We start from the raw sequence: 12,359 nt of genomic DNA on the forward strand, positions 1-12,359 counted from the left end.
ATGTATCTGCTCAGAGCCAAATATTTATTCCTCTCCTATTCTGTCCATTTTCCCCTAAAATTCAAAGTATTGCCATATTGGGGTTGACAGAAAAGCTCAGTTATAGAACATTAGTCTAGCATGTGTGAGGTCTTAGAATGATCTGCCCGTCCAGTGGGGAAGAAAGACAAGAAGGGAGGAGGAAGAGGAAAAGGGGGGGAGGGAAAAGAAAGAATTGTAATCATAGTAATTAATTAGGTATTACTAAGTATACTTTGTTAGCTTTCTCTTACAATAGCAAATATTTGAGATATTTAACTTATGAAGAGAAGAGCTTTCATTGGCTCACAGTTTTAGAAATTTCAGTCAATGGCCAGAAAGACCTATTGTTTCTGCTACTTTGGGGAGCCCACATCAGAGAACAAGTATGTCAGGAAACAAGAAGGAGGAAAAGGAAGTGGGTGGGGCCTACCTACTGTTCCTTTCAGCACTAGAGCCCAACTACCTGAAAAATTCCAAAGAAGCGCATTTCTTAAAGGTTCCACCATCTCCACAAAACATCTAATCTTTACTTTATAGGAGGACACTTAAGATTTTTAATTCTACAATATGCTAGGTACTTAATCTCACTCAATAATCAAAATAACCTTCAAATGCAGTTACAGAGTTCCTCCAACAGCAGGATCTTAGTTTAAGCAGTTAACCTTGAGCCTCCTGTTTGAGATGAAGAGTTGGAAGTCCTCTTTGCAGTGCTGTCCTGCGGTTCTGTTTTCACCTTCAGTTCCTGAGCAGTTCCAAAGCTCAGAGCAGTTTTAATTAGCTTACTGGTAGCTTGGGTTTCACCTTTCCCAGACCTGATTAGTCAGTTACCGTTGCCCATCTGCTTGACAGCTTCCAAGATTGTCAGTGAGCCCCAGAATGAACTGGAATGTTAAGTCAGTAACTGAGAGGTGAGGTCTTAGTCTTTGAATTAACAAACAAGATCAACTGACACGAACACACTTATTCACAACAGTCTCAGTATGCTGGCCGTCTCCAAAGCTATTTAGGGACCGCGACTGTTAGTTGAGAGAGGAAACTACAGATTACCTAATTTCCACTTAAATCTATAATTAAACATCCTTATGCAAGAATCAATCATAGGAACTACTCTCTCATCAGCACTCCTTCACACAGAATCTTAACTTGCCTCTGACATAAAAAACCTCTTCTTAAACCGTGTTCTGTTTCTTGGCAGCGTATCGCAGTGCCAAGCCTTCATGCCTGACCCATAATTGGTGTTCAACAAATGTCTGTTGAATGAAGGAGCACAAAGGTCTATCCCTCAGTGAGAGATTCCATTCACCTCAGCAAGAACAGTTTAAGGTTGTGGTTTTCAGTATTGGCAGAGTAGTTATAGGTAGTGAATCTTCATGAGAAATTTTCCTTGTTCTTCTTTATTCATTAGCGTCCCAAACAATGAATCTTGTAAAAGATATTTTACCTATATCTTCAGATAGGAAACTACTGCCTTAGTCTATTTGGGATGCTGTATCTGAGTACCACAGACTGAGTAGCTTATAAACAACAGAAATTTTTTTATCTTCCTTCTGGAGGTTGGGAAGTGCAAAACAGGGCACAAGTAGGTTGGGTGTCTTGTCTGGTTTCACTTGCTGGCTCTGCATTTCCATGAAGTCACAAATGAAAGAGCTCTATGGGAGGTCTCTTGTTTAAAAATACAAATTCTACTCATAATGGCTCCCTCTGTGTAACCTATTTATCTTCAAAAGTCCCTCCTCCTAATATTATTACCTTAGAGATGGGGGATTTCAGCATATGAAGTTTAGGGGGAACACATTCCATCTATTGCAGATAGAATCTGGAAGTTCAAGATAAGAGGAAGAAACCATGTATATGTTTCATATTCAAATCTCACCATTCAATTCAGATGATGAACAATTTAATAGTATGCATTTTTCTCAAACTCTGCTAAATTTCCACTGGAGTAGAAAGTCCCTGAGTTATAAAAGAGTTTCAGTCCATCTTTGACTTCCTATTCCCTTTCTCCACACATGCATCTATAACTAGAGGGCTTCAACAATGCAAGGCATGGATATTTGGGGGAGAGGTGGAGATACACAGGTTTAACCTCATCTTCAACACCATATATTCTCATATCATGTACAAACCAGCTTTCGTCGATAAGAGGGTGGAGGGAATTTAGAAGGAAGGATGAAAATTCCCAACTGAAAATTCCAAGAAAGGGATTTGATCTTGATTAATATCTCAAAAATATTATCTGAGCTTTTCTAAATTATTTCTCTTTTTTAAATATTTTATTTATTATTTTTATTTTATGTGTATGAGTGTATTGCCTACATGTAAGTAAGTGCACCTGTGTCATGCAATGCCCATGGAGGACAGAAGAGACTGTTGGATTCCCTGGAACTGGAGTTACGAACAGTTGTTAGCAGCCATGTGGGTGCTGGGATTAGAACCCGGGTCTTCTGCAAGAACAGTGTTCTTAACTGCTGTGCTATCTCTCCAGCCCCCTGTTCCTCATATTTAAACACTCATTTTATCACATCTTTATCCAAACTTCTTTTTTGTTCTGCACAATCTCTGTGCCTTCTTCCCATGTGCCCTGGGGTCCTACTGCACCTGGCCCAGGCTATTTGTTTCTGTCTCACAGTCTCATAGTTGTCCTACTGCCAAAGGGTGGGATGACCAGGCTGTGCCAAGCTATCCAGATAATGTCATTCCTGGCAGAAAGAGAGATTTGCAGCAGTCATACACATCATGCCTTCTTCACATTCCAGACACTCCCAGGAATCATGTGGGGCCCCCTTGCACAAAATTGCCTCTTTGATTCATTCATCTGGCAGCTCAAACCTGAGAACTAAAACTGGTTTCCAGAAACAGTGATGGGGACATCAACTCGAGCTGTTTTTTTCCATTCTGAAAATATTTTTAAATGTTTTCATTTGCTTTGACAAATACTCCTGCAAGCAGTGTTTCTGGAGACCACCCTGACCATTTATTTTCACTGCGAATTTAACTTTTTATGGGTCATGACAATAATAACAACTGGCGTGCAGTGAACATGTTTCTAGGCTTAGGCTGTGCCCTGTCTCCCTAAATTCTCATGGTGCTTTCATTTCTGTTTTACAAATAAAGCAAGACAATAATGTAAAGTGCTTGCATTACTTGCCTGAGGCCAAATAACTTGCAAATCCAAAGTCCACAATTAACTAAGAATTATGCTAGGTTCACTATCGTATTCAACCATCTCAACTGATACAAGAATTGAAAAAGTAATCTGTGATACTGAAGAAAATATCAGAGGATAGCTGTTTTAGGAAAAAAGAGAAATTTAGATTTCTATTAGTAACATTTATTTCTCATTTAAATTAAAATATGAGTGCAGGAACATAATGAATATCACACTATATCCTAAAGTAAGCAAAAATGAATATATCCAATTTTTACATATTTGAAACATATTCTTACTGTTAAAGAGGTGAAATCATTAACCATGAACACAAAACAAAGTAAAATAAGCATAAAACCTATCCCACTTATTTTTATCCTTATTCCTTTTTGTAATTTTCATCTCCTGGTTCTTGGATATGATGGAAATGTGTCGTTACATATCCTCATGTTGTGAGAATAGAGCCAAGGACAGCTGAGCCACCAATAAATTAGCAATCAGAAACTACATTTAGTGCAAACCCAACCACTTATCAGCTATAAGAACTTAGTAGAGGAACTGTCTAGTCTCTTATAATTAGGAAAACATTCTTCAAAATAAGTGGAGACTGAAAAAAGTTACAGGCCCTTTCCAGTCTGAAAGTTCTGTTACTTCGATGATGTAGCTCAAATCACCAATATTTCTTTCCCAAACTAACAGACCAGGCGGCGTTCTGAAGAAGAAAAATATCAGGAAACTAAAAGTAATTAAGGATCTGTCACTACTGATGACACCCAAAGTTTAGCATTTTTGAAAGAGAAGTAGTCTCTCATTTGTATCAGGGAATACAGTTTAAATGACTTAATAATCGATATTTTATACTATTAGAAGATTTTATCTTAAGTACGTCTTCATTTTTTTGTCTTTGTTTTTCCTTCAGCTGTTGTTTATGACATATAGAGGCTTGGAGATGACTGCAGTCATGGGGAAAGGAAAACTGGAAGACAGAGTATTAAAGCCACTGCCGAGTATAGGAACAGAGCTGCATAGTGCACGAGAAGGAGTCAGGGGAGGCTGAAGCAATTGGGGAAACAAGTACGGGCCAGGCCAAAGGCCATTTATACTGGGGCCTCAGTTCCATGCCCTAACTTTTGTTGACTGTCTCCTGACTCCAGACCAGGACTGCTAGTTCTCTAGGCAACACCTTCTATAAGAACAAAGTACACAGAGATGCCCTTGCCTTCTTGTGATCAGCTCAGAAGGCCTGCAGTACTGCATTCCTCCTTCATCCCTGACTTGAGGAGGGCCACAATGGACAGCCAGACTCTGCATCATATTTCACAGGAGCCTTAATTTTCCCCAGTGTCCCAGCCCATCAGTGCCACATTATAGCCCAGATGAGCACTACAAGCTTTGTTGGCTCATTGATCGTTTGTAGGAAGGGGATGAGATGGAGCTCGAAGAGGGCCTCCAGGGACCCATCATAGCACAAGCTCTATAATTTAGTATTGGTACAACCAAAGCCAGGGCACCACCTGGTCATCATAGTGACCATATCACCTTGAACAAGCCTCAGGACTTGCCAACATTCATGGTCAAGTTCACCCCGAGATCTGCATCCTCAGTTCAGCCCTCCTGGACTGTGTTCTTACACAGTGTATGGAAGATGCCATGGTACTGATGGGTGTGGTACACTGGGCCCTGGGGATTTTGTGTCACAGTAATGATGGGAGCATGTGTGTGGCATCTGGCCACCTGGTAAGCAGTCCTGCCAAACTTGATGAGGATGATAATAGTCTCAGTGAAGCACTCAAAGGGGGTCTCTGTGGTGCCCATGGTGGTGGCTTCTGGGGATTCACAGATAATGGGGAGCAGATGGCAGAGTTCTTCATATAATTGCAAGTGGTAGATGGTATGCTGTGTCATAGGCAGTACATAGCAGTCAAGTACTGCATGCAAACAACCTCCACAAGGATAGTCCCCTTTGGCTGTTTCTCCAGACAGTGTGATGCACTGGGCTCCATCCTGGATTACACTCGTCACATCAACTGCCCTCAGCTCTGGTGAGGTGGGACTTCATCACCATGCTGTCCAACCTTGTGGCACAGATAACAGAAAACCATCTCTGCAGGAAAAGTCACAATGCCTAGATCACTGTGAGCCATCATGATCCCATGACTAGACTCCAGAATCTTGGGAACTTCATGATTCTCAAGTCTGTTGACAACATTGATGTTCTGTTCTTTCTTTCCCAGGACCTTCCTAACTTCATGCATGTGAGCTGCCTTGAGGATGAAAGGCACAAATTCCATGTCTATATCCTGCTCTACTCTAAACTTCAAATCCAGAATGTCCTTTGGGGCTCAATCAGAAGGTCCACAACAGCCAAAGGAAGGTTTCCATCCTTTTTGTTGTCTAAGGAGCCACCATTTTGTCCCTCTGTCATGGGGAAGTCATCAGCTTTCTCCTTTGCCTGTAGTGAAATAAGCTTGTCATCCACATAGGCCTTGCTGCTCACTTCCACCACTTTGCAAATGTTCTTGCAGTTCAGCCCCAGGATGTTCTCCTCACACTTTTCCACATAGGCTACATCCAGAGTGATCTTGAGAGTGGTTTTCTTCTTTGGCTCCTCATCTGAAGAGCTTTTTCCCTTGATGAGCCCAGTCCAGATCTCAGGTGCCTTAGCATCCACAGCCCCAGTAATAAGCAATGTGGTACTTAAGAGTTCCTTGAGAAAATCTCATACAAACCATCTTCATTCCGTACTTATCTCTTTTAACATCTACAGAAATTGGGAAGGACCAATTGTACAGACTATGCCAGTGTTACAGGCTTTGATGGATGGTGAGTTAATGTCCAGGTAACACGTGTACTCCAGGAAGAAGACAATTATGTCTGTGTGCAGCTGCTGGGTCTGCCTAAAGGCAGTCCTTGTTTTGCTGTGTGGCTTTGGCATCATTGATGAGGTCCTCCACAGTCTAAGGGCTGAAGAGATGTCTCAGTGTTAGGAGCACTGGCTGCTCTTGCAGAGGACCCTGTTTTGATCCCCAGCACCCACAAGGCAGCTAACAACCATCTATAACTCCAATCCCAGGGGATTCAGCACCCTTTTCTGACCTCCGTGGGTATTGTATGATACAGGTGCACTTATATACATACAGGGAATACACTCATACTCAAAAAATAAAAATAATAAATGAAATATATTTTAAGAGCAGGGAAGTCTGACAGGTCCTGAAGTATCGCTCCTGTGGGACCAGAGGCGTAGGGTGGGGGGCAAGTTACCTTTTAAGTACTTACTTTCTCTGCACTCATCTTTAACATAGTGTGCTCTATGAAGTCTTCCTGGACTTTCTCTGGAGGAAGACAAACACACTCCCTCTCATCCCTAGTATAAGCTGTTATAGTACAGTACTCTGTGCATTTCCTAGTAGAGACTTCCATAATTTATTGGAAATGCTTATGAATTCACTCTTCTTCCAATAATATGTTGCAACTGAAGACTTGTTCTTTTTCTCACCAGTATCTTCAGCAGTCCCTGGAACATAATAATTGTTCAATAAATGGCAATTAAACTTTTCTCTAGTCCAATTCCCTCGCATTACAGATGACAATCTGGGCTTCTAGGCACAAAATTAAACTCCTAGTGAAGAAAGTTTTCCAAAGCACAACACTTTTCCTCAAATGCTGACCTATGTGTTGTTTATTTCCAGAGTAACTTTAAGTAGAGCTAGAGATGGAGATAATTATAAGATGTAAAAAACGGTAAGGCACATGGATTTTTTAACCTTGTCCTAGTTAAATGCAAGCAGAGAAAACAAATTTGAATTGCAGTTGATTGTGAGAAATAAATACAGCCAAAGAGTTGCTCAGCTTGTCCATCTGATCAGAACCATGAACAGGTAAGATATGATGCAGGTGCTCACGTCTTTGACAAGGCAAGAAAACTGAGGAAAAGCTCAGTTATGAAACCTTCAGAGAATGGAAAGGCTTTAAACTGTTTAACACCTGGGAATGTTTCCTAGACAGATGACAGCCTATCTCAGAGAAACCCAGGCAGAAGAGCAGTTGTGTAAACACACACACACACACACACACACACACACACACACACCACATCACGCCTATGCAAACATTTTCTAAAATGTATCACAAGTGCATATACACAGCATACAGAAATGGTCTATATAAAGGCTCAAGTTACAAAAGGCTGAGTGAGTCTGAACACAGTGACTATGAATCAGATGCTACACATGATTTCGTTCCTAAATGACTGGCTCATAGAATCATTTTGAGTTCTTAATGTTCCCAAATCTTCCACAGGCAAGATAAAACACTCCAGTGATCCCATTTATTGCCAGAGTGCCATAATAAGCTGATCTCAACATGGGGGTCATAGAATAGAATTGGGAATGAGGGAGGTGAGACAGATACTAAAAAACAGGAAAGTTTAAGAGCAGAAATGGGTCCCCAACAGAGGGGTCAATAAACCGCCCAATTCTCACCCTTTATATTGTGTGCCATAATTCTGTAGCCAAAGCAGCCACTTGAAAGACTATAACAAAAGTCAGTGCTCTAAGGATGGCAGAATGGAAAGAGGAAAATTGGCCTTTTGAAGCATTTAAAGAGAGTCTTATGATTCGTTATGCTGATCATAACAAACGAATTCAATGAAAAGAAGTGATAATGCTTTGAGGTTAAATGTATATAATGTTCACCGAGAGTTTTCTAGAAGCACCTACTCACAGCCCACTTAGTTTTTTTTACATATAATTATATATAATTAATTACATATAATAATTTTTTACACATAATTAATCATCAATAACCTCATTTGGTGGTACCAATATTTCCATTTGTATATTAATAAAAGTTGGAGAGGATATATGATCGCATGAGATTTCTCACTATTGTTTTAGTTTCCTTTCTATGTTGAAAAGCTGACTCCTAGGGCTGGAGAAATGGCTCAGTGGTTAAGAACACTTGCTGTTCTTTCAGAAGACCGGTGTTTGAATTCCAGCACCCACATAATAGCTAACAGCTGTCTGCAACTCCAATTCCAGGGGATCAGGCAGCCTCTTCTGTCCTCCATGGCATTGCATGACATGGGTGCACTTACCTACATGCAAGCAATACATACATACACATAAAGTAAAAATAATAAATAAATATTTTAAAAAGAAAAACTGACTCATTTGAATGCTCTTGAAAGAAGTGAGCATACTTTCCCTGTGTAAATCAACCAACTATTTGCTAATAACAATGTATCTCATCCCACCCTGAAATGTACAGTCCCAAGGATATGTCACCCAAAGTCAACTTCAATAGCAAATTTCATACTAAAATAGAAAATCCACATATCCAACAGAGCAGATTTCCTTCATAAATATTTGGAATGCTACAAAATATTGTATCTCTTGTTACAATGCTAAATACAGGATACCTGGGCACATCCATAAGCAAAAGGATGCAATACAATATTTTGCTAAATTGGAGTTTTAAAGTGTAAAATATGTATTATTTCAAAATATGTTATTGTTTCAACAATGAGAAATTGACCATGAAAACTGGTGAGATGTTTTAGATCATTTTGCTGCGTAGGAAACAAGCAGAGTTATTAACTGACTGAAAGGCAGAAAACTCCTCAATCCTTGCAATCCATTGGGAAATAAAGGAAACGGTTGGGATGGGGAAGCACCTTCACAGTCATGCAGTCCAACTGCACCTAACTTGATTTTCTCTTGATTATTGGTATCAAGCCCTGAGTACATTGTCTCCAACTTCTCTGTTTCTCCGCCTTCCCTTACCCATAGCTGGACTGGGTGAATTTGTGTTGTTGTATTTCTAGAAAAACATACCAGTATGGCCTCGTGGGAAAGTTCTGCTCCTCTGCTTATCATTTTACAAGATGCTCAGGTTCCAAGGTTTTTCTCTCAATCTCTTTTTGAAAAAGAGAAATCCTTCAAATCACAAGTGATCACTCCTTTACCGGGAGTAGGAATGAGAAGAAATAATAACCCAAGGGAGAAAAAGCGATAAAAAACAACTGCTTAGAGTGGTGTTTGGAGAAAATTATGTAAATATTTATGCAAAGACAGCTTTGCAGAGCACACCGAGCTGCGTCAGAGCTGCTCGTGCCAGTGCGCACAGGCAGCCTCACAGTTGGATCAACAGCCTGAAAAGCAGATGTGCCAATTTCCTGTATTTGATTATGATGATTCCTAATTATGCCAAAGCTGTGGCAATGTCCTTCCCTAGAATGACTCTTAATTTTGTTCTGCTAAACCACACACACAACCTGTTTTGGATGTGTAATTCATTGTCACGTTAAGCCTATGAAACACTCACTTGTTTGTTTGATAGTTCTCAGGACAATGGCTCACATGGATGCTGTTTTCTTTTTGATTTGGCATTTTTAAGCACACTGGGAAAAAAGGGAAAAAATGTACATGGTGATATAACCATGCTAAGTGACGTCGGTGAATCAGAGACTACTCCACAGCTGTCTATAAATTCAAATACAGTTAAACGTACTTTCTGAAAGGTCCACATTCTTGTCTTACACATGTTTACATTTACAACATCATTGTCAACAACGTTTCAGCACTGGGGAGATGGCTCAGTTAGCAGAATGCTTGCCACATGAGCATGAGGACCTGAGTTGAGTCTCCAGCGTCCATGCAAAACCCAGAGGTGGTAGTGCACATCTGCGATCCCACTGGTGAGAAAGAAGAGATCAGAGGATCCCTGGGACTTGGTGACCAACCAACCTAACTGAATCACTGAGTCCTGGGTTCATTGAGGAAACATGCCTCAAAATTTTAATTGGAAAGTGAGAAAGAAAGATACATGTTGTGGACCTTTGGCTTCCATGCACATGTGTATGTACTTGCACATGCATTCACACACATGGGCACACACAAACATGTACACACAAAAAAGTTTATATGACCATAAAAGACATTAAAATTAACAAATTGCTTGATTGTTTGGTACTTAGACCTCAATTTCATGATCTCTGGAGTGGGGGAGGGGTAAAATATGATTGATTCAAGGCAGCAATACACAGTCTATGTATAGCTAAAGGAGTATCTGCTAGTCAGGACTTCGATGAACACACTCTTCTGTATCCCAGACCCCATAACTGGGGCTTGTATTTGCTTTACAATTTAACATGTCCATTTCAGTTAGAATCCCTTATTTATGCTGCACGTAATCCTACCACACCAATGTTCTTATCCTTATTTAGAACTGTAGAAATGAACAGAAATGGCTAAATCATATGTTCAAAGTTGGCAGGACAACGAAGATTTACACACCACTATATACATTGGTCAACAAATATTTATTAAGTACCTATTCATTTATTCATTTGGGCTGGGGAATTAACTGAGTCAGAGTTTCACCTCCCAGCCCTGGCTCACCTGTCACTAGTAAGTAGTCTTTCTACTGCAGCCTCCAGAGTGTTAGGGTTGTAGGCAGCAGTAACTACTTCTGAGAAATACCTGTTTATTAACTAGGCTTGACATTTGTGAAAAATGACAGAAATAAATCTTGAATTTGTCCCCACTTGTTTCAACTCTTACTATTTTTTAATTGCACGTATTTATGAGATACAGAGTCATAATTCAGCACATGTATATAAGGTATAATGATCAAATCAGGGCAGTAAACATTTGCTTCCTCTTCAGCATTTTAAAAGGATTTCGATTAACAGAGAATAATTGCACTTATTAATGCAGTAACAGCATCAACTCTTGACAATTCAAAACTTTCTTCCTGGCCTCCTGCTGCTCTTTGTATAAGGAACCTACTCAGGTCCCTCTGCCTCAGGAAGTGACCTGTGATCTAGATCTTTCTCTCCTATCCTACTTCTCTGCTTCTTCACAAGCTAATCCACAATCCTTCCTAAGAGAAAACTCTGGAGACTTTTTCTTGACCTGTGTGGTACATAGGCTTGAGAAGAGGACACTGTTCACTTTCTTCATTCCTCTATTTCAGCAGCAGCACCTCGAATATAGGCCTGAGGACATAGCAAGCTTCACCCCCCCTTATTTGTTAAACGAATTTAGTTATGTATCCTCACACTTATACCACAGGTAACTACTTACATTAATTTGGGTTCTTTGAAAGCACAGTGTGAGATAAGGCCTTCAATTGAGGTAGTTTAAATAGAAGGTGATATGTAGGAAAAGGAATGAGTTTGGGGAAGATAGAAAGCCAATTTAAGGTGTTGTGACCTAGGTGACTGTTGTGCATGATAGGAGCTTGACTCCCCCAGAACTTTGTAGCTGTGTGAAGTGCATGTCACCACATCCTGAACAATGAGGGTAGAGGACTTAACTGTAAAATCCACTAATGGAAGATATATCTGTCACTATCTCCACATTGACAAGAATCACAAACAGGTTGTGGAAACCATATAGAAAGTCTGAAGAAAAATTAGAAGACAGAGGACAGTGGAGTCTATCATATGACAAAAGTCTTAGCTTCCATGATACTAAACATGCAGCAGCAGCAGCAGCTAAAACTAGAGGTTGGCAGTAAGGATGTGATGAAAACAGCCAGTGTATCAGCTCCTCCAACAACAAAAACCAACAGACATTAGTGTTCTAGTTACTAAATGATCTTGCAGCATTAGATGTTCTTGGTCTTTTAGTTTTGTTCCATTGTAATAATAGGAATGTGGTGTTTTCTTACGGTTGTTTGTATTTGAATTTCCCAGGGGACATACGATGTGTGTGGACCATTTGCCCATATGCTTATGGACCATGGGATCTCTTCTTTGGAGAGATGTCTGCTAATATGCTTGGTTAATTTTCTAAATGTGTTGTTTTCTTATTTTCTGAATTTTGTGAGTTGTTTATATATTTTGGATAATAATCATTTTTCAGATATAACTTTTACTAATTTCATTTTTACATTTTACATAAACAAATTTTATTCTTTCTTTCATGAGCTCTGCCTTGGTGTTAAATCTAAAAGGTAACTGTCTTATCAGAAGATCATCTAGTTTGTTCCTGTTATCTTTCTAAGAATTTACAGTTTTGTAGGTACCCATCTTCAGTTAGTTTTTGTGAATGGTGTTGGATCTGTCTCTAGATTCATGTTGGCATCTGGATTTCTAACAGTATCAGTAATATTTGTTGAAAAGATTTTATATTTTCTTATTAACTTTTTTGTGCGAAATCCTTTTTATTTATTTTATTTA

The 12,359-nt window shown here is 39.7% G+C and overlaps 1 pseudogene; it reads right to left on the reverse strand.

Annotated features, from left to right (window-relative positions):
• LOC103742632 overlaps positions 1 to 6,104 on the reverse strand; it is a 30,487-nt pseudogene extending 24,383 nt beyond the window's left edge.
• Positions 6,105 to 12,359: the final 6,255 nt, after the last annotated feature.

This window comes from Nannospalax galili, unplaced genomic scaffold, assembly GCF_000622305.1.
Source record: "Nannospalax galili isolate Female #2095 unplaced genomic scaffold, S.galili_v1.0 scaffold440, whole genome shotgun sequence".
NCBI lineage: Eukaryota > Metazoa > Chordata > Mammalia > Rodentia > Spalacidae > Nannospalax > Nannospalax galili.